The sequence below is a fragment of the Pseudophryne corroboree genome, chromosome 12 (assembly GCF_028390025.1).
Source record: "Pseudophryne corroboree isolate aPseCor3 chromosome 12, aPseCor3.hap2, whole genome shotgun sequence".
NCBI lineage: Eukaryota > Metazoa > Chordata > Amphibia > Anura > Myobatrachidae > Pseudophryne > Pseudophryne corroboree.
Genome location: NC_086455.1, coordinates 100,694,694 through 100,718,125, shown reverse-complemented (window position 1 = coordinate 100,718,125; position 23,432 = coordinate 100,694,694). Strand labels below are relative to the sequence as shown.

The window sequence follows — 23,432 nt, the reverse complement described above, 5'->3', positions numbered from 1 at the left end:
CAGGACGTCTTCTGCCGCCGATTTTCCGGACCTCTTCTGTCTTCTGGCTCTGTAAGGGGGGCGGCGGCGCGGCTCTGGGACCCATCCATGGCTGGGCCTGTGATCGTCCCTCTGGAGCTAATGTCCAGTAGCCTAAGAAGCCCAATCCACTCTGCACGCAGGTGAGTTCGCTTCTTCTCCCCTTAGTCCCTCGATGCAGTGAGCCTGTTGCCAGCAGGTCTCACTGAAAATAAAAAACCTAAAACTAAACTTTTCACTAAGCAGCTCAGGAGAGCCACCTAGTGTGCACCCTTCTCGTTCGGGCACAAAAATCTAACTGAGGCTTGGAGGAGGGTCATAGGGGGAGGAGCCAGTGCACACCAGGTAGTCCTAAAGCTTTTACTTTTGTGCCCAGTCTCCTGCGGAGCCGCTATTCCCCATGGTCCTTACGGAGTCCCCAGCATCCACTTAGGACGTTAGAGAAACCTCAGTAACTGCTGCCCAGGGCGCCCCCCCAGCGCCCTGCACCCTGTGAGTGCCGTTGGTGATGTGTGTGGGAGCATGGAGCGCAGCGCTACCGCTGCACTGTACCTCCGTTACTGAAGTCTTCTGCCATCTGAAGTCTTCGGTTCTTCTAATACTCACCCGGCTTCTGTCTTCTGTGAGGGGGGTGACGGCGCGGCTCCGGGAACAAGCAGCTAGGCGAACCAAGTGATTGAACCCTCTGGAGCTAATGGTGTCCAGTAGCCTAAGAAGCAGAGCCCTTAACTAAGCAGAAGTAGGTCTGACTTCTCTCCCCTCAGTCCCTCGATGCAGGGAGCCTGTAGCCAGCAGGTCTCCCTGAAAATAAAAAACCTAACAAAAAGTCTTTCTAGAGAAACTCAGTAGAGCTCCCCTAGTGTGTCCCCAGTCACTCCTGGGCACAAAGTCTAACTGAGGTCTGGGGGAGGGGCATAGAGGGAGGAGCCAGTTCCCACCCAGTCAAAGCCTTTTCAGTGTGCCCAAGCTCCTGCGGATCCAGTCTATACCCCATGGTCCTTTTGGAGTCCCCAGCATCCTCTAGGACGTAAGAGAAAATCCTTTTACTGCAGCGTCCTATATCCTGCGGCCAATCCGCCTGCCCCCTCCGGCATCAAGAATCCCCACTCACTAGCCGCGGCGCAGGTGGAACAAAAGCTGCAGCGGCCACCAGCATAGCTGTGTATGAAAGTGGCACAGCGGAAGGCTTTGATAGCCCTCCCTGCGCCGCATACTCTCTAAGCCCCGAAGCCTCCTCTGAGCGTGATGTCACAGAAGTGCCTTCCCGCCACAGCTGCGCCCAGATCCGCAGAGGTCATGACTCCGCAACACAGCACCTGGCCTGCCGGCCTGGAAGCCCCGAGATGGCTAATGTAATGGATAGAGTGGGTGATATCACGGAGGGTAATGTCTGGACGCTGAATCAATGTAAAAGACGACAGTGATGTGCAGTGCAGTGGGTGTGCAGTGTCACAGACTGCACAGCACTCTCACCTTTTAAAATGATACAGCGAGTCAGTCAGTTCTGCCAACCAGTCACTATTGTTAGCGCCGGTGTCCCAACACGCCGCATTACAGGGAAGTAGATGCAATAAATAAACTACAGCTCCCAGCAGCCCTTAGCGCTGAAGCATTCCAGCGCTAAGGGCTGCTGGGAGCTGTAGTTTATGGAGTGCATCTTCTTCCCTGTAATGCGGTGCGTTGAGACACCGGCGCTAACAATAGTGCTGCTTGGCTGCTGTGTGAGTCTCCGGGAGAGCCACTGCCAAAGGGAGGACAGCCGCTTAGCTATTTCCAGGAGGAGAAGCATTACCCACCCCTCCCCCAATCGCAGTACCTCTGGGACCCATCCGCAGCACCACCAACCCCCCCCCCCCCCCCCTACAGCACTCGCGGTGGCTCCGGACCCCCTTCACCCCACCCACAGTAAGATGGTGTGAAGAGCGCCCGAAAGGCACAAGGAATCACTGTGTGTGTGTGTGTATAGATAGACAGACAGACAGACAGACAGACAGACAGACAGAAACTGGGGTAGACCTAATATTAGCGCTAAGTATGGAGCTCAACCTCAAGACGTACTCCCTGTTAGATGGAGTAGAAAGGTACAAATGCAGAGAAAAAGATGATGTCTAAGGGAGCTTATCTGAGGTAATATCTTCCAGGATTTGACCACAATTAACTTAAAAAACTCCAATTGATTTATATACAAATGTTAAACAATGAATCACAGTGAATAACAAATGGCTGACAAAATTAAAATGCAGACAACAGATATGAAAACAGTATGATGCAGACAATTTGTTAATCCGAAGATGTTTTCTTAATTAATACATATCCAATGTTCTCATATCTGAACCAAAACCCAACGCGTTTCGTCCAAATGGATTTCATCAGGGGCTCATTATCAAAAAGGTCGGAAGAACATAAAAGAATGGATGACTAATCTATGATCGTATTTATCCCACACACAAAAAAAAAAAAAAATCGGTAAAAACAAGCTTGCAATAACAGATGCAATAAAAAGTGCGCTGAATTCACAGCTAGATTGAATACGCCAACTCGATAAGGCAAACAGTAACACAATAATGCTGAATTCACTATAAGCCACAATGTCGTTTATGTGGATAATGCTCAGCAGGAAGAGTGGCTTCTCCTAGTCAGTGACACCTCGTGCATCCACAAAGAGTGCTCCCACGAGCCCAAATATCTAGTTCCCATTGCGGCGTGTGGCGGTTCCAGGCTACTCCCGCCAACCACTTGCGGTATCCTCGGCCACGTCATATGACGACTTCTGCCCAGCGGGAAGTAAGTTACTTCCACCCGCCGCCAACCACAGATGTTCATAGGTGGCTGTGTCAATGACACTATTGTAGCAATAACAACCATGCCTTCCATACACAAGATGGATCACATAGCTTCATTACCTATGGAAGAGTTATGTTGGGGCCAGCCCAGCGCAATACACTGGTATAAATAACAATATACCCAACAGTGAAAAACATACACAAACATTAAAAACTATATACTATATGTAAAACATATGCATACACTACAACAAACCGAGCCATGGGAGGTATCCATATGCCCAGTGCCCACTTAAGTAGGCCCCAGTAATATGGTAACAATCATATTTAATATATTTAATGTATTCAATATAATTAATATACTGGAGGGGAGGTTCAAATATCAATGGCCACAAAATTGTAGCGTTTGTTGAACATCAGCCCAAGAGAAAAATATTCAAAGGGTTCATTTCATTTATGCCTCTAGGGGCCACAGTGTCCAGATCGTGAATCCATCTTGCCTCTTTCTTCAAAAGTAACAGACCCCGGTCACCATCCCGTGGCAGAAGGCGAACCCAATCGATAAGTAGAGAGCCGATGATGTTCTTTTAAAAAAAAATGTACTACTACTGGTTTATCAGAGGCCCCAGTATCATGTGCCAGACGGATCGTGTACTGATGCTGTGTCATTCTCTCTTTGAATGTACGTATAGTTTTTCCTACGTACATTAGACCGCAAGGGCATACGAGGAAATATACTACATGATCAAGTTGACAAATTAATCTAGGTTTTAAAAAAAATCTTACGTTCACTGCGTGAATGGCAGAAGAATTTTCCGATAATCATTGCTCTGCAGTTGGTACATCCAAGGCACTTAAAACCACCTTTGGCACAGGTCAGCCAATTTTTCTTTTCTTTTGTCTCAGGGTGCACGTCTGGTCTGAGAAGAAGATCTTTCAGATTCCGTCCTCTGCTCACACTCAACAGTGGAGCCACATGTATTAAGCTCTTAAATGATGGATCAGACGTAATCAAGGGACAATGCTGTCTGATAGCCCTCTTGGTGGATTATAATGCCGTATTACACCGTAGCTTTAATATTAATGGATCTTTAGTATCTTTCTATCGCTTGACTTGATTACCATCCACAATATATCTCGCCCTGGTGAGGTACCTCTGTAGGTCTCTAGATCTGTATCCTCGTTCAAGAAATCTGTCAAAGCATTCAGATACCTGAATTTCAGCCAGTGTAGAATCAGAGTTATTTCTCAGCACCCGTACAAATTGTGAAACAGGTAAGTTTGATTTTAACGCATCAGGATGGTGGCTTGTCGCCCAAATAACATGTTCCTATCAGTTTCTTTCCGGTACAAGGTGTAATCCAAACTTGAACCGTTCCTGATAACTGTTACATCCAAGAAATAAATTTTGGCACTATCAACTGCTGCTGTAAAGTGAATAGGGATATCAAGGTTGTTTAAAAATTCAACCATCTGTAAAAAGACTCCGCATCGCCCCTCCAGATCATAAAGACATTGTTAATAAATCTTTTAAAAAAGATAAGGTTATTGAAAAAATTATTCCAAATATATCTCTGCACATACTGGTCCATATATAGATTGGCATAATATGGTGCCACATTTGAACCCATAGCGGTCCCCGCTAATTGAATAAACCACTCCCCCTGGTACATGAAACTATTCATTTCCAGGACAAAGCGTAATAACATTAGCAGAAATTCAATCGGGGACCATCATATGGGCCCATTTGGAGTGCTTCCTTCACAGTGTGTGTGTAAGGGCCGACCGCCCTTACACACACAGTGACACGCCAATATATCAGTAGATATATTGGCCGTCGGCTGTGCAGCAGGGCCGACGCGATATGTCTGTGAACGACGGAGCTCACAGACGTATATCGGCCGTACACACTGGCCGACGGACCCGCGATATATCGGCCGTTCAAGAGAACGGCTGATATATCGGCCAGTGTGTACCCACCTTAAGGCCAATCTTTCCCCCTACTCAAATTGTCAAAGCCTTATTTCTAATCAATTCCTCCCGGCTATCTGTGTCAACCATCCTCAGATATGTCATGAGACTAGAGTTGTTAGACACCGGGTCAAATTTGCTAGTTCTTTTAAATAGAGGTATATAGTGTCATCTTTAACAGCTCTTACCCTGTTGTCAAAGAACTCCCTCAAGCGTAATTTCCTACCCAATTTTAAATTGATCCACTGACCACTGAAATAAACGGATGTGGGTATGAATGATAAACCTTTAGATAATAGTGAAATTTCAGAGATGAGAGGTTATAAATTAACTCCTTGGGCCTCTCCTGCCCCTTGGGCGTCCTCGTACTCTTACTCCGCCCTCGCCATGGGTGCGGCCTCTTTGACTTTGGCCTGTTCCACTTTTTGCGGTTCTTGTTACTACCCCTAAAAAAGTAGAACCTGAGGGTGGTAGGCTTTCCGATGATTCAGTCTCAGAGGAGTAGTATTCTCTATTAGACCCACCTCCCCGTCTGTATTGGGTGTTACCCTGTGTTCTAAAGGGGGGTACTCACGGAGCGATCGCTGCTTAAAATCTAAGCAATCTGACTAGATTGCTTAGATTTTAAGCAGCGATCACTCCATGTGTACCCCTCACAGCGATAGCGATGCGCAGCTCCGCGCATCGCTATCGCTGGTGCTAGATTGGCCTGCATGCAGGCCAATCTAGCAGGTCGCTCACTTCACCCGCTGGGTGAAATGAGCGCCCCATCTCCCCCAGCACGCTCAGAACACATTGCGCTGTGCTGAGCTGGGGGAGAGATGTGTGCTGAGCGAACCGCTCAGCACACCTCTCCCCAAATCAGCCCGTGAATATGGCCCTTAAGACCAGTGTTATCACATGATAGCAACCTATAGACAGAGTGCCTCTGGTAATCACTTTCAACAGTAGCAATTTTTTTCCTTTTAAAAGGAGATCAAGTCATATTAAATATGATTGTTACCATATTACTGGGGTCTACTTAAGTGGGCACTGGGCATATGGACACCTCCCATGGCTTGGTTTATTGTAGTGTATATGTATGTTTTACATGTAGTGTATAGTTTTTAATGTTTGTGTGTTTTCACTGTTAGGTATATTGTTATTTATACCAGTGTATTGAGCCGGCTGGCCCCAACATCACTCTTCCATAGGTAATGAAGCTATGTGATCCATCTTGTGTATGGAAGGCATGGTTGCTAAAGCTACAATAATGTAACGGACACAGCCGCCTATGAACCCCCGTGGTTGGCGACGAGCAGAAGGAACTTACTTCCCACTGGGAGGAAGTCGTCATATGACGCGGCCGAGGATGCCGCGAATGGTTGGCAGTTGGTGGAAGTAGCCTGAAAACGCAAAATGCCGCAATGGGAACTAGAGATTTGAGCTCGTGGGAGCACTCTTTGTGGATGCACGAGGTGTTAAGAAAAAAATGAATACTTCCGGTAAGATGCCAAAAATGCAATTCAAGCATGGTTCTTATTGAGGATTAATGTAATGGTGATTTGTGCAGGTCTGATTACCTCTTTGCGTGCATTCCAACCTGTTTTGAGCTATATACTGGATAACATTAATTGGTAAAGTGAAGTTAATTATCTGTTGCCAGAATGTATAGGTTGTGGCCTACTTCCTGAAGGTGTGGGCTCGGTGATTAGCCCACTGAGATATAGATTATATATATATATATATATATATATATATATATATATATATATATATATATATACACACACACACACACACACACATATATACACACATACACAATAGTACAAGTATGCAGCACTCCTGGCGTCTAAAGTATCACTCTTATACAGCACAATTCATATGGCAACGTTTCAGTGCCCTTTTTAATGTGGCACCCCTTAACTGGTAGACCCATATTCATTAAACATCGACTAACGTGTTCATCCCGATATGTGGTTTACCAGTTGGTGTGCCCCTGTGGGCTGTCATACGTTGGGAAGACTGAACGTATATTCAAGGAACGTATGGCAGCCCACAGATTGGCCATTAAGGCAGCGATTAATACGGGTCAGAGCGACCAACCAGTCGCCAGACATTTTGTAACAGCCAGACACCCTTTGGTGTCCTTACGATATCGCATGATAGATCATGTGCCCCAAATGTTGAGGGGGGGGAATCGAGGCCTGAAGTTATTGCGTTTGGAAACACGCTGGATTCACCAGCTGGGTACCCTATACCCTAGTGGCCTTAACGACCACTTGGGTCTAAATTGTTTCTTGTAACAGCCCGCCTTAAATATGTTCCATGGTAGTGGCTAGTATTTCTTTATCTAGCATGTTTATACATGGAGGTGACTATGGTTAGTTATATTAATGTATTTGTTTAGTCATTGTGTAACATTCTTGCACTTTATTGAATATGTTGTAATGCTGCTATGTGCCCACTAGGGGCTTCTTGTGTAACGTTATGTGGGGACTTAATAATGCATACGAGCATTAGAAATATATGTTGTGTTTTTTCTGTAGTTGTATCCTGGTTGTTATGGTGATGGGGAGCACAGTGATGACACATCAGCCGATGACGTCATGCGCTATGCGCCGCCCGTCCGGGAATTGGTCCCGCCAACGGAGCAGCGTCTTTGCACGGGTGTGTGGAGGGGTATTTAGGTAAGTGCATTTTGTAATGTTCTGTGATACCTGACGAAAGTGCTACATTAAAAAGGGCACTGAAACGTTGCCATATGAATTGTGCTGTATAAGAGTGATACTTCAGACGCCAGGAGTGCTGCATACTTGTACTATTGTGTGTATCCTACATTACATGCGGGCACCCGACGCAGCTGTGTAATCCTTTTCTCGTAGTCCGTAGAGGATGCTGAGGTCCCCATTAGTGCCATGGGATATAGACGGGTCCACCAGGAGCCATTGGCACTGTAAGAGTTTGAGAGTGTGGACTGGCTCCTCCCTCTATGCCCCTCCTACCAGACTCAGTCTAGAAACTGTGCCCGAGGAGACGACAAACTTAGAGAGAAGGATTATACACAGATAGTGATGAGATTCATACCAGCTCAAACATACAGGGCACGTCAAGCCTACCAGCTTGAACCACTCAGCAACAGCTGAAACATTACTTACCAAGTAACAACGCAGTACTCAACTAAAACAAAGCGGTACTGAACCAAATAACATTTGCAGGAAAACGAAGTACTGGGCGGCCGCCCAGCACCCTCTACGGACTACGAGAAAAGGATTTACCGGTAGGTACCAAAATCCTATTTTCTCATTAGTACCATGGGGATGTACCAAAGCACCCAGAACGGGAGGGAGAGCGCGGAGGCTCCTGCAGAACTGACTGACTGACTGAACCTTCAGGTCATCAGAGGCCAAAGTATCGAAATTGTAAAACTTTGCAAACGTGTTTGATCCAGACCAAGTTGCAGCTCGGCAAAGTTGCACTGCCGAGACACCCCGGGCAGCCGCCCAGGAAGACCCCACCTTACGAGTAGAGACACACCTTAATAGATTTTTTACACGGCAGTCCTGCCATAGAATAAGTGTGCTGGATAGTGAACCTGATCCAGCGAGAGATCGTCTGCTTAGAAGCAGGACACCCAATTTTCTTGGGATCATACAGGACAAACAGAGTACGACTTTCTGTGACGAGAAGTTCTCTTCACATATATCTTCAGAGCCCTTACGACATCCAAGGACTTTGATGTAATTGAGTCAGTAGCCTCCGGCACCACAATAGGTTGGTTGATATGAACGTAGCCGCGGTAAGTCTTGATAGGCGAACGGCCCTTGCTGCAGCACGTCCTCCCGTAGAAGAAGAGGCCTCGGCTCTTCTTGCAGTATATTCAGAAGGTCCGCGTACCAAGCCCTTCTTGGCCAGTCCGGGGCAATGAGGATCGCTTGAACCCTTGTTCTCATTATGAGCTTTAGGATTCTTGGGATGACTGGGAGTGGAGGAAACAAGTACACTGACTGAAACACCCACGGAGACACCAGGGCGTCCACTGCCACTGCCTGTGGGTCCTTCGACCTGGAACAATAAAGCTGAAGCTTCTTGTTGAGATGAGAGGCCATCATGTCTATTTGGGGTAAACCCCAAAGATCTGTTATTTCCTTGAACACCACAGGATGGAGTCCCCACTCTCCTGGATGGAGATCGTGTCTGCTGACAAAGTCTGCTTCCCAGTTGTCTACTCCCGGAATGAAGATGGCTGACAGCGCTAACGCGTGTTTTTCTGACCAGAGTAGTATTCTTGTCACCTCTGACATTGCCGCTCTGCTCTTCGTGCTGCCTTGTCGGTTTATGTAAGCTACTGTTACGTTGTCCAACTGCAATTGGATGGCCCCATTTCTCAGAAGAGGGGCCGCCTGAAGAAGACTGTTGTAGATGGCTCTTAGTTCCAGGATGTTGATGGGCAGGCCGGCTTCCAGGCTTGACCACCGTCCTTGGAAGGTTACTCCTTGAGTGACTGCTCCCCAGCCCCGGAGGCTCGCATCCGTGGTTAGAAGGACCCAAGCCTGAATCCCGAACCTGCGGCCTTCCAGAAGGTGAGGCAATTGGAACCACCAGAGGAGTGAAATCCTTGCACTTGGCGACAGACGAATTCTCTAGGTGCATGTGGAGGTGAGATCCCAACCGCTTGTCCAGGAGATCCAGTTGGAAGGTCCAAGCATGGAACCTCCCGTACTGGAGAGCCTCGTAAGAAGCCACCATCTTTCCCAATAGGCGAATGCATTGATGAACAGACACCCGGGGTGGCTTCAGGACATCCTGGACCATAGCTTGAATCACCAACGCCTTTTCCTGCGGAAGAAACACCCTCTGCACTTCCGTATCCAGGATCATTCCCAAAAATAACCTCTGGGTTGGTTCTAAATGTGACTTTGGAGGGTTCAGAATCCAACCGTGACACTGGAGCAATCGTGTTGTGAGAACAATGGACTGCAGTTGCGTCTCCTTGGACAATGCCTTTATCAGCAGATCGTCCAGATATGGAATGATGTTCGCACCTTGTTTGCGGAGGATAACCATAATTTCCGCCATCACCTTGGTAAAACACCCTCGGTGCTGTGGAGAGGCCATACAGCAGGGCCTGGAACTGGAAATGACAGTCCAGCAATGAGAAGCAGAGATAACCCTGATGCGGCAGCCAGATCGGAATGTGGAGGTACGCATCCTTGATATCCAGTGATACCAGGAATTCCCCTTCTTCCAGACCGGATATCACCGCCATGAGAGACTCCATCTTGAACTTGAACTCCTTTAGAAAGGGGTTCAATGATTTTAGGTTCAGAATGGGCCTGACCATACCATCCGGTTTCGGTACCATGAAAAGGTTCGAACAGTAACCTTTGGTCAGCATGTGAGGTGGCACTGGCACAATGACCTGTGCCTCCACCAGCTTTTGGACAGCGTCCTGTAGTACTGTGCTGTCCTCCAACAGAGTTGGTAAGACTAACTTGAAAAAGCGATGAGGAGGGAGACTTTGAAATTCCAGCCTGTATCCCTGAGACATAATATCTATCACCCAGGGATCCAGGCCGGACGATACCTAGACATGACTGAAGTGTCTGAGTCTCGCGCCCACTGGCCCCACCACCAGGGCGGGCAGTCCACCGTCATACGAAGGACTTAGGCGTACCTGAAGTAGGCTTTTGTTCCTGGGAACCTGCAGCGGCAGGTCTCTTGGACTTAACCCGACCTCCCCTAAAGAAGGTATTGGGTGTTCTGGCCTTTCTAGGCTTGTTAGGCCGAAAGGACTGCATTGCAGCTCGAGAGAAAGATTTCTTCGGAGCAGGTGCTGCTGAGGGAAGAAACGGAGACTTACCCGCTGTAGCAGTGGATATCCACGTGTCTACAGCTTCCCCAAAGAGAGCCTGACCTGTATAGGTTTGCGACTCCACACTTCTTCTGGATTCCGCGTCGGCCGACCACTGGCGCAGCCATAGTCCCCGACGAGCTGAAACAGACATGGAAGATATTCCCGCAACCATGGAACCCAGGTCTTTCATGGATTCTACCATAAAACCTGCAGAATCATGTATGTTGCGTAAATACAATGCAACGTCATCCCTATCCATCGTATCCAAATCCATCGTAAGGTAGCCGACCACTTTACTATTGCCTTTGCACTCCATGCAGTAGCAATAGTGGGACGTAATATGGCCCCTGAAGCAGTGTACATTGATTTAAGCGTATTATCAATTTTCCTATCAGCCGGCTCCTTTATGGCGGTAGATCCTGGAACAGGTAAAACCACCTTCTTTGAGAGTCTGGACACAGAGGCGTCAACAATAGGCGGGTTTTCCCATTTTTTCCTATCCTCCTCAGGGAAAGGAAATGCCACCTGGACCCTTTTAGGGACCTGGAATTTTTCTCTCAGGGTTTACCCATGCTTTTTCAAATAAAGCATTCAATTCCTTTGACGCAGGGAAGGTTAGCGAGGCTTTCTTATTTTCAGTGAAAAAAGCCCCCTCAACCTGCTCAGGTGTGGTATCATTAACATTTCTCTAACGTCCTAGTGGATGCTGGGGACTCCGTAAGGACCATGGGGATAGACGGGCTCCGCAGGAGACATGGGCACTTTAAGAAAGAATTTAGGTTCTGGTGTGCACTGGCTCCTCCCTCTATGCCCCTCCTCCAGACCTCAATTTGATACGGTGCCCAGACGAGCTGGGTGCTTTTCAGTGAGCTCTCCTGAGTTCGCTGAGAGAAAGTATTTTGTTAGGTTTTTTACTTTCAGGGAGCTCTGCTGGCAACAGACTCCCTGCATCGTGGGACAGAGGGGAGAGAAGCAGCCCTACTCTCTGAAGCTAGGTCCTGATTCTTAGGCTACTGGACACCATTAGCTCCAGAGGGATCGTACGCAGGATCTCACCCTCGCCGTCCGATCCCAGAGCCGCGCCACCGTCCCCCTCGCAGAGCCGGAAGACAGAAGCCGGGTGAGTATGAGAAGCAAGAAGACTTCAAATCGGCGGCAGAAAACTCCGTTCTTCACTGAGGTAACGCACAGCACTGCAGCTGTGCGCCATTGCTCCCACACACCTCACATACTCCGGTCACTGTAAGGGTGCAGGGCGTAGGGGGGGGCGCCCTGGGCAGCATTTGGATCCTCTTTTTGGCAAAAGTAAACATATATACAGTTGGGCACTGTATATATGTATGAGCCCCCGCCAAGAAAATGCATATTTAAGCGGGACAGAAGCCCGCCGTCGAGGGGGCGGGGCTTCTTCCTCAGCACTCACCAGCGCCATTTTTTCTCCACAGCTCCGCTGAGAGGAAGCTCCCCAGGCTCTCCCTTGCAGATTCACGGTAGAAGAGGGTAAAAAGAGAGGGGGGGCACATAAATTAGGCGCAAAAACATAATATAAACAGCAGCTACTGGGTTAACATTAAGTTACTGTGTTATTCCTGGGTTATAGCGCTGGGGTGTGTGCTGGCATACTCTCTCTCTGTCTCTCCAAAGGGCCTTGTGGGGCAACTGTCTTCAAAAAGGGCATTCCCTGCGTGTGTGGTGTGTCGGTACGCTTGTGTCGACATGACTGATGAGGAAGGTTATGTGGAAGCAGAGCGGGAGCAAGTGAATGTGGTGTCTCCGCCGACGGCGCCGACACCTGATTGGATGGATATGTGGAAGGTTTTAAATGATAATGTTAATTCCTTGCATAAAAGGTTAGATAAAGCTGAAGCCTCAGGACAGTCGGGGTCCCAAACCGTGCCTGATCCTATGTCGCAGAGGCCGTCAGGGTCTCAGAAGCGGCCACTATCCCAAGTTGTTGACACAGATACCGACATGGATTCTGACTCCAGTGTCGATGACGATGATGCAAAGTTACAGCCAAGGTTGGCTAGATCACTCAGATATACGATTATAGCAATTAAGGATGTTTTGCACATCACAGAGGAAACCCCTGTCCCTGACACAAGGGTTTATATGTATAAGGGAAAGAAACCTGAGGTAACTTTTCCCCCCTCACACGAACTGAATGAGTTGTGTGAAAAAGCTTGGGAATCTCCAGATAAAAAAAAAAATGCAGATTTCCAAACGGATTCTTATAGCGTATCCTTTCCCGCCAACGGACAGGTTACGATGGGAATCCTCCCCTAGGGTGTACAAAGCTTTAACACGCTTATCCAAAAAGGTAGCCCTGCCGTCCCAGAATACGGCTACCCTCAAGGATGCTGCGGATCGCAAACAGGAGGGTACCCTAAAGTCCATTTATACACATTCAGGTACCTTGTTCAGACCGGCAATCGCATCGGCCTGGGTCTGTAGTGCTGTAGCGGCATGGACTGATACCTTATCAGAGGAGTTTGATACCCTAGATAGGGATACTGTTTTATTGACCCTGGGGCATATTAAAGACCTTTATATGAGAGATGCTCAAAGAGACATTAGTCTACTGGGTTCTAGAATAAATGCTATGTCAATTTCTGCCAGAAGGGTCCTGTGGACTCGGCAATGGACAGGTGATGCCGACTCAAAAAGGCATATGGAGGTTTTACCTTACAAGGGTGAGGAATTGTTTGGGGAGGGTCTCTCGGACCTGGTCTCCACAGCTACTGCTGGAAAGTCAAATTTTTTGCCATATGTTTCCTCACAGCCTAAGAGCACCGTATTATCAAATGCAGTCCTTTCGATCACAGAAAAACAAGAAAGTCCGAGGTGCGTCCTTTCTTGCCAGAGGCAGGGGTAGAGGAAAGAAGCTGCACAACACAGCTAGTTCCCAGGAACAGAAGTCCTTCCCGGCCTCTACAAAATCCACCGCATGACGCTGGGGCTCCACAAGCGGAGCTAGGCCCGGTGGGGGCACGTCTTCGAAATTTCAGCCACAAGTGGGTTCACTCCCAGTTGGATCCCTGGGCAATAGAGATTGTGTCTCAGGGATACAAGCTGGAATTCGAGGAGATGCCCTCTCACCGATACCTCAAATCGTCCCTGCCAGCTTCCCCACACGAGAGGGAAATAGTGTTAACTGCAATTCACAGATTGTATCTTCAACAGGTGGTGGTCAAGGTTCCCCTCCTTCAACAAGGAAGGGGTTATTATTCGACCATGTTTGTAGTCCCGAAACCGGACGGTTCGGTCAGACCCATGTTGAATTTAAAATCCCTGAACATATACCTGAAAAGGTTCAAGTTCAAGATGGAATCACTGAGAGCGGTCATTGCAAGCATGGAAGGGGGGGGATTTTATGGTGTCTCTGGACATAAAGGATGCATACCATCATGTCCCCATTTATCCACCTCATCAGGCGTACCTCAGATTTGTGGTACAGGATTGTCATTACCAATTTCAGACGTTGCCGTTTGGTCTCTCCACGGCACCGAGAATATTTACCAAGGTAATGGCGGAAATGATGGTACTCCTGCGAAAGCAAGGAGTCACAATTATCCCATACTTGGACGATCTCCTCATAAAAGCGAGATCGAGAGACCAGAAAAAGGTTTATCTCCCGATGGAGAGAGCTCAGGAACTCATGACACTGGTCAGGAACCTATTAAAACCAAAACAGGTGTCAGTGCATCACTGCACTCGTGTCCTGGGAAAGATGGTGGCATCATACGAGGCCATTCCCTTCGGCAGGTTCCATGCGAGGACTTTTCAATGGGACTTACTGGACAAGTGGTCCGGATCACATCTTCAGATGCATCGGTTAATTACCCTATCCCCCAGGGCCAGGGTGTCACTCCTGTGGTGGCTACAGAGCGCTCACCTTCTCGAGGGCCGCAGATTCGGCATTCAGGACTGGGTCCTGGTGACCACGGACGCAAGCCTCCGAGGTTGGGGTGCAGTCACACAGGGAAGAAATTTCCAAGGTCTGTGGTCAAGTCAAGAGACTTGCCTTCACATCAACATCCTGGAACTAAGGGTCATATACAACGCCCTACGTCAAGCGGAGACCCTTCTTCGCGACCAACCGGTTCTGATTCAGTCAGACATCACCGCAGTGGCTCATGTAAACCGCCAAGGCGGCACAAGGAGCAGAGTGGCGATGGCGGAAGCCACCAAGATTCTTCGCTGGGCGGAGAATCACGTAAGAGCACTGTCAGCAGTATTCATCCCGGGAGTGGACAACTGGGAAGCAGACATCCTCAGCAGACACGACCTCCACCCGGGAGAGTGGGGACTTCATCAGGAAGTCTTCGCACAGATTACAAGTCGGTGGGAACTGCCACAGGTGGACATGATGGCATCCCGCCTCAACAAAAAGCTACAGCGGTATTGCGCCAGGTTAAGAGACCCTCAGGCGATAGCTGTAGACGCCCTGGTGACACCGTGGGTGTTCCAGTCGGTCTATGTATTTCCTCCTCTTCCTCTCAGACCCAAGGTGCTGAGGATAATAAGAAAAAGAGAAGTGAGAACAATACTCATTGTTCCAGATTGGCCACGAAGGACTTGGTATCCAGATCTGCAAGAAATGCTCACAGAGGACCCGTGGCCTCTTCCTCTAAAACAGGACTTGTTGCAACAGGGGCCCTGTCTGTTCCAAGACTTACCGCGGCTGCGTTTGACGGCATGGCGGTTGAACGCCGGATCCTAGCAGAGTAAGGCATTCCGGATGAGATCATTCCTACGCTGATAAAGGCTAGGAAGGACGTGACAGCTCAACATTATCACCGTATATGGCGAAAATATGTTGCTTGGTGTGAGGCCAGAAATGCTCCTACGGAGGAATTCCAGCTGGGCAGTTCCTTCACTTCCTACAGTCCGGTGTGAATTTGGGCCTTAAATTGGGTTCCATTAAGGTCCAGATTTCGGCCCTATCCATTTTCTTTCAAAAAGAGTTGGCTTCTCTACCTGAAGTTCAGACGTTTGTAAAGGGAGTACTGCATATTCAGCCCCCTTTTGTGCCTCCAGTGGCACCTTGGGATCTTAACGTGGTGTTGAGTTTCCTGAAATCCCACTGGTTTGAACCACTCAAAACGGTGGAGTTGAAATACCTCACGTGGAAGGTGGTCATGCTATTAGCCTTGGCTTCGGCTAGGCGTGTGTCAAGAGTTGGCGGCTTTGTCACATAAAAGCCCCTATCTGGTTTTCCATGCAGATAGAGCAGAATTGCGGACCCGTCCACAATTTCTGCCGAAAGTGGTTTCATCCTTTCATATAAACCAACCTATTGTGGTGCCTGTGGCTACTACTGACTTGGAGGATTCCGAGTTACTTGATGTGGTCAGGGCTTTGAAGGTTTATGTAGCCAGAACGGCTAGGGTCAGGAAAACAGAGTCTTTGTTTATCCTGTATGCTTCCAACAAGCTTGGTGCTCCTGCTTCAAAGCAAACTATTGCGCGCTGGATCTGTAACACGATTCAGCAGGCTCATTCTGCGGCTGGATTGCCGCTGCCAAAATCAATTAAGGCCCATTCCACTAGGAAGGTGGGCTCTTCTTGGGCGGCTGCCCGAGGGGTCTCGGCATTACAGCTTTGCCGAGCTGCTACTTGGTCAGGTGCAAACACTTTTGCAAAGTTCTACAAGTTTGATACCCTGGCTGAGGAGGACCTTGTGTTTGCTCAATCGGTGCTGCAGAGTCATCCGCACTCTCCCGCCCGTTTGGGAGCTTTGGTATAATCCCCATGGTCCTTACGGAGTCCCCAGCATCCACTAGGACGTTAGAGAAAATAAGATTTTACTTACCGGTAAATCTATTTCTCGTAGTCCGTAGTGGATGCTGGGCGCCCGTCCCAAGTGCGGACTTCTTCTGCAATACTTGTATATAGTTATTGCTTCAATAAGGGTTAAGTTATGGTTGCATCAGGGTTGGACCTGATGCTCTGTTATTTGTCATACTGTTAACTGGTTGTTATCACATGTTATACGGTGTGATTGGTGTGGCTGGTATGAATCTTGCCCTGGATTACCAAAATCCTTTCCTTGTACTGTCAGCTCTTCTGGGCACATTTTCTCTAACTGAGGTCTGGAGGAGGGGCATAGAGGGAGGAGCCAGTGCACACCAGAACCTAAATTCTTTCTTAAAGTGCCCATGTCTCCTGCGGAGCCAGTCTATCCCCATGGTCCTTACGGAGTCCCCAGCAACCACTATGGACTACGAGAAATAGATTTATCGGTAAGTAAAATCTTATTTTAACACATCCCTGATAGCCTCCATCAACAATTGCACCCCATTTGCAAGAGATGCGGACCCCCGTAACACATCACCATCACCATCTGTAGTGTCAGAATCGGTATCCGTGTCGTTTTCTGTGACATGCACAAGCGCACGTTTGTGGGGGTATATAGTGGGATGTCCTGAGGTACCAGAAACAGGCCACACAGCCATAGAGCTCTGTAATACCTGGGTTGCAGATTCATTACTTGCAACCCTGTCAGAAATCTGAGAAATCCAAGATTTGATCGAGGAAAACCACTCTGGTTCCCTTGCTGGTATCTGTGCTAAACCAGTGCTAACCTGATTACATGGAATGGGATCATCCTGGGAGGATAAATCCTCTGCAGCATATGACACAGTGTCCCTGGACATAGCAAAAGGAGACCACCAAACACTCCACACACACACACACACAGGTGGGGGCAGACAGAGTCTCCCCCCCCCCCCCCCCCCCCCCCAAGAAGGGCAAGAGAGACGCAGAGATCGGAGCCAACCTACACACAGCGCTTTCAGCAAAGGGAGACCCCTTGTCACCAAGTCGTTTTACAGCTTCCCCTCCCTTCTACTACCCCCTGGTACCGTGTACTGTCAGTTGGAGCTGCTGTGGAGGGACCTGTTCTTCCATCCAGCGCTGTGCAGGCAGGAAAATGGCGCTGTAACGCTGCTGGGTCCGGTCTGAGGAGAAGCTCTGCCCCATTAATAGCGCTGTCTTCCCGCTCTTCAAGAATTATACTGGCCTGAGGTAAAACTTGCTGACTGAGATCCGCGGACCCCGACAGACTTGATGACCAGTGTGGGGGTAAGCGCTGGCTCAGGGCGCCCCTCACAGCGCCGCACCATGTGCCTCTGAACCTTCATAGGAGCGCAGTTAATACTGTGCTCCCGCCCCGTTGCCGCCATCTTCACGCCGGCCCCCCCGCTTGCTAGGGTGGTCGGTGTCTCACTCACCACTCTTCAGCACTGTAAGGGGTTGGCGGCATGCTTCTGGGGCAAGCGGTCCCCTGTGGCGTAGAACGATCCGACCCCTCTGGAGCGCAGTGTCCAGTGAGCAGATACAGTGGCTCAGATCTTGCAGGGCAGACACTGCTCCCCCCCTTAGTCCCTCGTTGCAGGCAGGTTGTTGCCAACAGCCTCCTGTAAAAAAATTAACTCTAAAATAAACTTTTACTAGAAAAGCTCAGGAGAGCTCCCCTAGCTGTGACCAGCTCCTCCGAGGACATTTTCTAAACAGAGTCTGGTAGGAGAGGCATAGAGGGAAGAGCCAGCTCTCCCCTCTATGCCTCTCAAACTCTTAAAGTGCCAATGGCTCCTGGTATCGTCTATACCCCATGCTACTGTGGACCCCAGCATCCTCTAGGATGTAAGAGAAACATTTATATCTATTCTAACAGGACAGACGATCTAAGACATATTTATTATAACACCCTACAGGTGTGATATTTGAACAGATGATATATTTTCAGTCAATATATTTTCTGTACTAATTTAATGAAAAACATACATAACAAATAATTACCTTATAAAACTATGCTGTTGTGTATTACTTACCTGGAGCGATGAGAAGGTCTTGGTGATGGAATATGTCAGGTAGAGGTGAATAATCCTGTAATAACAAAAGGAAAATTCTATTTGATAACTGCATATTGAAGTACAGGAAAACAGTCTAGTAAACACTACAAGGGTAGTCCTAAGTCTACACTGGTTCATACATTAACATTTTTGTGAATTGAAACCTTGGGTGGAGGCACTTATTATAAATTACTTATAACAGTAAGGGTAACAGGGATAGCCCCTGAGATTAATTATTTTATTTGTACAATGCTAGGTTTATATTATTCATGCAGCCAAATCAGTATCTATTACTTTATCAGATATGTAGCCAGAAAGTAGGTCATATGATTGGTAATTATGAAAAGGCATCTTGATGTTACTGTACTTTGGAAAGTGCATACTAACAAGATAACTGCAAAGGCCATAAAAATAGGATTTTAATTACCTACCGGTAAATCCTTTTCTCGTAGTCAGTAGAGGATACTGGGGTCCACATTAGTGCCATGGGGTATAGACTGGTCCACTAGGAGCCTTGGGCACTTTAGGAAATGAATAGTGTGCACTGGCTCCTCCCTCTATGCCCCTCCTACCAGACTCAGTCTAGAAACTGTGCCCGAGGAGACGGACATATCCTGAGGAAGGATGTAACAGAACAGTGGTGAGACTCGAACCAGCACACACAAACAAGAGGAACGCTATGCTAACCAAACTTGAACAGGAACAGCAACAGCTGAACAAACAACATTACTTAACGAAGTAAGTGCAGGAAACACAAAACAGTGGGCGGGCGCCCAGTATCCTCTACAGACTATGAGAAAAGGATTTACCGGTAGGTAATTAAAATCCTATTTTCTCTTACATCCTAGAGGAAACTGGGGTCCACATTAGTACCATGGGGATGTAACAAAGCTACCAAACCGGGTGGGAGAGTGCTGAGGTTCCTGCAGAATTGATTGACCAAACTGATGGTCCTCAGAGGCCAAAGTATCAAACTTGTAGAACTCAGCAAACGTGTTCGAACCCGACAAAGTAACTGCTTGGCAGAGCTGTAAAGCCGAGACACCCCGGGCAGCCGCCCAGGAAGAACCCACCGACCTATTAGAGAGGGCCTGTACATATGGAACCGGCAATCCTGCCGTGGAATAAGCCTGCTGGATAGTAAGCCTGATCCAGCGAGCAATAGACTGCTTTGAGGCAGGACACCCAATTTTCTTGGGATCATAGAGAGCCCTCACAACATCTAAGGACTTTGAGGTAGCAGAGATGTCAATAAGCCCCGGACCCACAATAGGTTGGCTGATCTGAAACGCAGACACCACCTTAGGAAGAAATTGCTGACGAGTTCTGAGTTCAGCTCTATCTTCATGAAAAATCAAATAGGGGTTTTTGTGAGACAACGCCCCCAGTTCAAACACACGCCTTGCCAAAGCTAAGGCCAACAGTGTAACAGTCTTCCACGTAGCCTTTCCAGGCTAGAATTTGACGCTCAACTTCCATGCCGTCAAATGTAGCCATTGTAAGTCTTGATAGACAAATGGCCCCTGTTGCAGAAGATCCTCTCGAAGAGGCAGAGGCTACAGGTGCTCTAGGAGCATCTCCAGTAGATCCGCGTACCAGGCCCTTCTTGGCCAATCAGGAGCAATGAGAATTGCTTGAACCTTTTCCCTTTTTATTCTTTTGAGAATTCTTGGGATCAATTGAAGAGGTGGAAACATGTAAACCATCTGGTAGACCCATGGAGTCACCAGAGCGTCCACCGCCACTGCTTGTGGGTACCTAGAACTGGAACAATCCCGCTTTAGCTTCTTGTTGAGACGAGAGGCCATCATGTCTACCTGTGGAATTCGCCACCGACGTGTTAAGGACTCGAACACCTGCGGGTGAAGGCCCTACTCTCCTGGGTGAAGGTAGTGTCTGCTGAGGAGGTCCGCTTCCCAGTTGTCCGGAATGAAGATTGCAGACAGCGCCACTATGTGTCTTTCTGCCCAGAGGAGAATTCGTTACCTCTGACATTTCCGCTCTGCTCTTCGTTCCGCCCTGTTGGTTTATGTACGTTACTGCCGTCACATTGCCTGACTGAACTTGAATGGCATGATCTTGAAGATGTGATGCCTGTAGAAGGGCGTTGTATATGGCCCTTAGCTCTAGAACTTTGATCGGAAGAATGGTTTCCTGACTTGACCATTTTCCTTAGAACTGGTCCCCCTGGGTGACTGCTCCCTAACCTCTGAGGCTTGCGTCTGTGGTTAGCAGAATCCAATTTTGAATCCCGAACCTTCGACCCTCGGTCAGGTGAGAAGTCTGAAGCCACCACAGAAGAGAAATCCTGGCTTTTGGCAACAGACGTATCCTCTGGTGCATGTGAAGATGCAATCCGGACCATTTGTCCAACAGATCCAGCTGGAAGGGCTTCGCATGAAATCTTCCATATTGCAGAGCCTCGTAAGAGGCGACCATCTTCACCAGAAGACAAATGCATAGATTCACCGATATCCGGGCTGGTTTTAGAACATCCCGCACCATCGACTGGATTACCAATGCCATTTCCAATGGAAAGAACACCTTCTGTTTCTCCCTATCCAGTATCATCCCCAGGAACGGAAGCCTCCGTGTCGGTTCCAGGTGGGATTTTGGTAGGTTCAGAATCCACCCATGATCCTGAAGTAGTCGGGTTGAGAGGACAATGCTGTCCAACAACCTCTCTCTGGATGGTGCTTTAATCAGCAGGTCGTCCTTGGTGAATACCCTCAGTGCCGTGGAGAGGCCAAATGGCAGGGCCTGGAACTGGTAGTGACAGTCCTGTAGTGCAAACCTTAGATAAGAAACATTTGTGATGATCCGCAACAAGATACCCCCTTGTTTGTGCCTGGATGACACAGTTACACACAAAATGAACACACGAGGGGGGTTAATTCTTTAAAGAAAACCAAATACCTATGATTACTCGGGTAGATTCACCATAATACAGGGTTGGTGTTGCTCCCCAGAGTCAGAAAACCAAATATTCTAGAAAGAGAAAAGAAGACTCTATCTTGGGGGCACTCTTTGAAATATAAATAGGGCCAGATATACCCTTAGGTATCATTAAAATATAACCTTTAATTGTATCTTTAAAATTAATAGGAATTTGAAAAGGAAAAATATATAAACACACACACAGGTTTATTCATATACACCTTGGGATCACTTGTCTATCACAAGGAGTTCAAAGAACACTGATTGCTCACTATGGAGCTTATTGGTTCAGAGAACACTGATTGCTCACCGAGGAGCTTGTTTTAATTATTTTTATTCAGATTTTTTTTTATAACCAATTATGATCTCTCACTGTTTAAACAACCATATCATGAATAGGTATTGATTTACCGAACGTCAGCTCCTATATTCTCAAACACATGTATAATTATAAAAATTCAAAATTTGCCCAAATGGTATATACACAGTGTTGAGAGAAGCAGAATGCCCATCATATTTATATGGTATCTTATGCGCTCATTAGTAGCCCGACATAAATAGTTGGTATAGAGAGAAAAAAGGAAAGAGTAAAAAAGATGATCAGTATGCCATGGTACATTGCTTCTACTGTCTCACCGTCATGAGCTCAAGGTTTTTGTTAGCTCAGCGGCCGGTGGATGAGAGGGCAGCGACCTTGAAATTTCTGACCAGAAAGAGGATAAGTGGCCGTACTGCTTTCCCTGTTAGAGCGGATGGAATGTCTCGATATCCTAGGACATTGCAGGACACTGCACCGCAATCCAGGGATGAGTGTTAACCGAAATTGAGTACAATTCCTGCCTGTTTAATTTTCAGGTAATTGCAGGGAGATGATAGGGAGTGGTTCAATGTTAAACCAGTGCCGTGCACATTCTCACATAGAAATGCATTTATCAAAAAAGCCGTTCTCCACACAGGCTATTAGCAAAGTACTTTCCCAAATTCATTTTCAGGTATACTTTATCGGTATACTAATATTGTTAGGCTCACTTAACATAATTCATTATTTTCTCTAACATTTGACCATAGGTCACTGAACAATATGTGTTGGGCTAAAAAGTAGCAGCAAACCCAGCTAGAATGAAAAGTTTTTATGACCGCAAACCCAGTCCAGCCGCTGAGATCTCTTTTCGTCATGTACTCTGGTCACTAGGACCGGTGCAGCGGACGGCAAATATGAAAACAGCAGCGCTTCGGGTATTACTGGCCGGAAAAAAGATTAAAGATTAGTAGCTGTGCTGCTTTCCACGTTAGAGCGGTTGCAGCGCCTTGATATCATAGGACAGAGCAAGGACGCTGCACCACAATCCGTGGATGAGAGCTAGCTGAAAATAGGAAGATTACCGTTCTAAAGGCAGCAGGACTTCTGGACGGAGCAGCGTATGTTGGTTGTAGGACCAGTGATTCTAACTTTCACAAGGCGACATTGCCATGCTGATTCCAGCCGTGCCAAAACGCGTTTTCACCCGTAGGCTTGCTCACTTCACTGCACTATCTGGCATCAAAAACTTTTTTTTCTCTCTATACCAACTATTTATGTCGGGCTACTAATGAGCGCATAAGATACCATATAAATATGATGGGCATTCTGCTTCTCTCAACACTGTGTATATACCATTTGGGCAAATTTTGAATTTTTATAATTATACATGCGTTTGAGAATATAGGAGCTGACGTTCGGTAAATCAATACCTATTCATGATATGGTTGTTTAAACAGTGAGAGATCATAATTGGTTATAAAAAAATCTGAATAAAAATAATTAAAACAAGCTCCTCGGTGAGCAATCAGTGTTCTCTGAACCAATAAGCTCCATAGTGAGCAATCAATGTTCTTTGAACTCCTTGTGATAGACAAGTGATCCCAAGGTGTATATGAATAAACCTGTGTGTGTGTTTATATATTTTTCCTTTTCAAATTCCTATTAATTTTAAAGATACAATTAAAGGTTATATTTTAATGATACCTAAGGGTATATCTGGCCCTATTT

General features: G+C 47.4%; 1 protein-coding gene across 4 annotated transcripts in view; it reads right to left on the bottom strand.

Moving 5' to 3' along the window:
- The window catches only part of LOC134980836 (zinc finger protein 41-like), a 437,261-nt gene that overhangs the window by 396,036 nt on the left and 17,793 nt on the right, over positions 1 to 23,432 (bottom strand). For all 4 annotated transcript variants that reach the window (XM_063947822.1, XM_063947820.1, XM_063947823.1 and 1 more), the window contains exon 2: positions 18,446 to 18,500. The gene's annotated coding sequence lies outside the window, so the exon portion shown is untranslated. The remainder of the gene's footprint in view (positions 1 to 18,445; positions 18,501 to 23,432) is intronic.